Here is a 5301-nt window from a genome sequence, read left to right as displayed (position 1 = left end):
GTGATCTGATAGCACACATGGGATTATTTCTATCTTTCTGTACCTGTTGAGGCCCGTTTTTTGACCAATTATATGGTCAATTTTGGAGTAAGTACCATGAGGAGCTGAGAAGAAGGTATATCCTTTTGCTTTAGGATAGAATGTTCTATAAATATCCGTTAGGTCCATTTGGCTCATTACTTCTCTTAGTCTGTCTACATCTCTCTTTAATTTCTGTTTCCATGATCTGTCCATTGATGAGAGTGGGGTGTTGAAATCTCCCACTATTATTGTGTGAGGTCCAATGTGTGTTTTGAGCTTTAGTAAGGTTTCTTTTACATATGTAGGTGCCCTTGTATTTGGGGCATAGATATTTAGGATTGAGACTTCATCTTGATGGATTTTTCCTTCGATGAATATGAAGTGTCCTTCCTTATCTTTTTTGATGACTTTTAGTTGAAAATTGATTTTATTTGATATTAGAATGGCTACTCCAGCTTGCTTCTTCTGACCATTTGCTTGGAAAATTGTTTTCCAGCCTTTCACTCTAAGGTAATGTCTGTCTTTGTCTCTGAGGTGTGTTTCCTGTAGGCAGCAGAATGCAGGGTCCTCATTGTGTATCCAGTTTGTTAATCTACGTCTTTTTATTGGGGAGTTGAGGCAATTGATATTGAGAGATATTAAGGAATAGTGATTATTGCTTCCCGTTATATTCATATTTGGAAGTGAGGTTATGTTTGTGTGCTTTCATTCTCTTTGTTTTGTTGCCAAGATGATTAGTATCTTGCTTCTAGGGTATAGCTTGCCTCCTTATGTTGGGCTTTACCCTTTATTATCCTTTGTAGTGCTGGACTTGTAGAAAGATATTGTGTAAATTTGGTTTTGTCATGGAATATCTTGGTTTCTCCATCTATGTTAATTGAGAGTTTTGCAGGATACAGTAACCTGGGCTGGCATTTGTGTTCTCTTAGGGTCTGTATGACATCTGTCCAGGATCTTCTGGCCTTCATAGTTTCTGGCGAAAAGTCTGGTGTGATTCTGATAGGTCTGCCTTTATATGTTACTTGACCTTTTTCCCTTACTGCTTTTAATATTCTTTCTTTATTTTGTGCGTTTGGTGTTTTGACAATTATGTGACGGGAGGTGTTTCTTTTCCGGTCCAATCTATTTGGAGTTCTGTAGGCTTCTTGTATGCCTATGGGTATCTCTTTTTTTAGGTTAGGGAAGTTTTCTTCTATGATTTTGTTGAAGATATTTACTGGTCCTTTGAGCTGGGAGTCTTCACTCTCTTCTATACCTATTATCCTTAGGTTTGATCTTCTCATTGAGTCCTGGATTTCCTGTATGTTTTGGACTAGTAGCTTTTTCCGCTTTACATTATCTTTGACAGTTGAGTCAATGATTTCTATGGAATCTTCTGCTCCCGAGATTCTCTCTTCCATCTCTTGAATTCTGTTGGTGAAGCTTGTATCTACAGCTCCTTGTCTTTTCTTTTGATTTTCTATGTCCAGGGTTGTTTCCATGTGTTCTTTCTTGATTGCTTCTATTTCCATTTTTAATTCCTTCAACTGTTTGATTGTGTTTTCCTGGAATTCTTTCAGGGATTTTTGCGATTCCGCTCTGTAGGCTTCTACTTGTTCTCTAAGGGAGTTCTTTATGTCTTTCTTGAAGTCCTCCAGCATCATGATCAAATATGATTTTGAAACTAGGTCTTGCTTTTCTGGTGTGTTTGGATATTCCGTGTTTGCTTTGGTGGGAGAATTGGGCTCCGATGATGCCATGTAGTCTTGGTTTCTTTTGCTTGGGTTCCTGTGCTTGCCTCTCACCATCAGATTATCTCTAGTGTTACTTTGTTCTGCTATTTCTGACAGTGGCTAGACTGTCCTATAACCTGTGTATCAGGAGTGCTTTAGACCTGTTTTCCTGTTTTCTTTCAGCCAGTTATGGGGACAGAGTGTTCTGCTTTCGGGCGTGTAGTTTTTCCTCTCTACAGGTCTTCAGCTGTTCCTGTGGTCCTGTGTCTTGAGTTCACCAGGCAGGTTTCTTGCAGGGGAAAAATTGGTCCTACCTGTGGTTCCAAGGCTCAAGTTTGCTTGTGGGGTACTGCCTAAGTCCTCTCCGCTGTGGCAGCAACCAGGAAGATCTGCGCCGCTCTTTCCGGGAGCCTCCGTGCACCAGGGTTCCAGATGGCATTTGGTGTTTTCCTCTGGCGCCTGGATGTGCACAGAGTGCAGTCTCTTCTGGTTTCCCAGGCGTGTTCGCCTCTCTGAAGGTTCAGCTCTCCCTCCCACGGGATTTGGGTGCAGAGAACTGTTTATCCGGGCTGTTTCCTTCAGGTTCCGGCAGTGTCTCAGGCGCAGGGGTCCTGCCGCTCCCGGGCCCTCCCCCACGGGAGCCCAGAGGCCTTATACAGTTTCCTCTTGGGCCAGGGATGTGGGCAGGGGTGGGCAGTGTTGGTGGTCTCCTCCGCTCTGCAGCCTCAGGAGTGCCCACCTGATCAGGCGGTGGGGTCTCTCTCCCACGGGGTTTGGGAGCAGAGAGCTGCTGCGGTCTGGGATCCGCCGGTGTGGGACTTCCAGTAAACACAGGAAGTGCCCGGCCTTTGAGGAATTTTGCCTCTGTGTGTCCTGAGTTCACCAGGCAGGTTTCTTGCAGGGGAAAAGTTGGTCCTACCTGCAGTTCCAAGGCTCAAGTTTGCTTGTGGGGTACTGCCTAAGTCCTCTCCGCTGTGGCAACAACCAGGAAGATCTGCGCCGCTCTTTCCGGGAGCCTCCGTGCACCAGGGTTCCAGATGGCGTTTGGTGTTTTCTTTTGGCGCCTGGATGTGCACAGAGTGCAGTCTCTCTCCCACGGGGTTTGGGAGCAGAGAGCTGCTGCGGTCCGTGATCCGCCGGATGTTTCAATTTCTTATTGTACATTCCTTGATAGGGGACTTTATAAATATTCCTGAATGTGTACTCAAAATTTCTGTTCTCCAATTCCATTTTCTGATATGATTTTGGCAAAAAAGAGGCGCAGGTATAGAGTGAGTAAACAGTGTAAATACTGTGTACCTACTTCAAATGATAAACTCTCAAATCCTTAATTTATCCAAAGATTACCAGACATCAATAAAGCAAAGGACCAAATGAACTACACATTTTGGTTTTCTAGTCACATTTGATATCTGTACCACAATATCTATCTTCCTGTGTTCCCATGGCCCGACTTGATGGTTTATGGTGTGTTCCCATGATTCTTTCTTAAGGCCAAATAGAAGAGACAGGAGGATGGGCAGGGAGAAGAAAGGCTTGAGGAACAGTGAAACCTCAACTTAAATACCTCAATAAGTATGGGTGGGAGTCTATTTGACATTGTCATTTGCAAATCCTACATTCTTTAACTAGTTGAGCAGAATCCATATTAAAATGCCGCCTATCCACCTAAGCAACATTTGTAGGAGGCACCAAAAGTGTGTGTGTAGCAGCCACAAAAATAGATGAGAATGATGAAGCTAAGAAGTGAATTCGGCCAGGAAACAGATATAGATATGTCCTGAGAGACACAGCTAGAGCATGTCAAGAAAGAAGTAAATGCTAGTTGCAAACCAGTGACCTAAAAAGGACCTCTTGTGCTCAGATTCTTAGAAAGTAAAAGAAGAGCTGAAGGATCTTAAAACCCCATAATATCAACAATGCCAATGAACCAGAGTTTTCTGGTACTAAACCAATATTCAATGACTGTACTTGGACAGACCTATGCATACAACTCCATATGTAGCAGAGGATCGCCTTTTGGGCACCAATGGAAGTAGAAGGCCTTGGTCCTCCCTTGGTTAGATTCGCAGTTAAAGGAAATGTGAAGGGACAATAAGGTGGTTTATGGATGAATTGGAGAAGGACCAGTTAGGAATCTTATGGGAGGCACTTCTTAAAGGAAAGAATATTTTAAATGTAAATATAGAAATTTATTTGTTTAAAAAAACATTTAATTTGTAACAAATAAAAAGTCAAGTAAAAAATGGAAAGAAAACTGCTGGCTAAATACAGCTGTTGACTCAGAAATATAAAGGGACACTATCAGGGAACGGTAATCAGAGATATAATAATGGAAATACTGAGATGGTGAAGTCTCAAATAGAAGCACTTCTTTCTCCCAGATATCAGTGTCAGACACATACTGCACAATAGATAACTAAAGCATGGAGGACTTTGCTCTGAGCTAGGGACACAATACTTGTCCTTATTTTCTTCCTTAGGTCCTTTTTCTTCTGCTCAAAAAGAGTAAAGGCCATGTGCTGTCAGGAAAACAACAGTTCCTTTCCCATCACTTGGCTTTTGGAATAAATAAATGAATCGTATAAACTCTCTCACTTCCAGAAACCAGAAGAACAGAGAAGTCCAGATGCTTCTGAGAGGACCCCAGCTCCTGATTCCCATATGTGGAAGGCTCAAATAAATGCTATCTGTTCATTAATACCACTCCACCCCTACCAAGGAGTCACTGAGCTTTCCGAGCACACATTTATCTACCTATTTTTAAACAAAGATAGAAAGGCAGCTTTCTTCTCCCCATTTCTGATCTCTTCATACTCTTTGTTCTCACTCCCAAATGGCTGTTTACTCTGAATTAGATGCCAGTTACTGAACCCTAGATGTATTGAAGGAAATCCTGAGAGGCAGATACAGTCATGACAACACATGTGACATCACAGAAGAAGATAATGCTCTCGAGGTTACATAGATTTTTTCAGGCAGGGACTAATATTGATGTAACTGAGAACTGCCATGGGCTCCCTGCTTAACAGCTTTCCTTACATTGACCAGATTTGAGGGTGCCCTATCCAGTTATGTCTCCTGTGACACAGTGGGAACCTTTATGTACTCCATATCTCTAAAGCTAGAGGATTCTCTTTGCTTCAGTAGTGGTTACATGTTCTGAATGGAGAAAGTTATTGAAGGGCTTGGAATGGGTAGTAAAGATCTTGTAACATGGTGTGGAGGAAATTCTCCTGGATAATAATTTTATTCCCAGGTACACTTCATGAAATACAATTCAATTATGTAGGTTTTCTCTGTTTTACAAAGGCCAGTATTTTCCCTACAGATCTTCTATTGAATGAATATTGTATTTCACCTTCTTATTGTGCGTTCATCGGTATGGGACTTTATAAATATTGCTGAATGTGTACGCAAAAATTCTGTTTTCCAAATCCATTTTCTGCAATGATTTTAGCAACAAATGTGGCCCATCTACAGAATGAGTATAACAGTGTAAATATGGTGTACCTACTTGAAATGATAAAATCCCCAATCCTTATTTTATCCCATAATTACCAAATAT

The sequence above is a fragment of the Rattus norvegicus genome, chromosome Y, assembly GCF_021556685.1.
Source record: "Rattus norvegicus strain SHRSP/BbbUtx chromosome Y, alternate assembly SHRSP_T2T, whole genome shotgun sequence".
In the NCBI taxonomy this organism is placed as follows: Eukaryota; Metazoa; Chordata; class Mammalia; order Rodentia; family Muridae; genus Rattus; species Rattus norvegicus.
Note: the sequence above shows the minus strand (reverse complement) of the source record.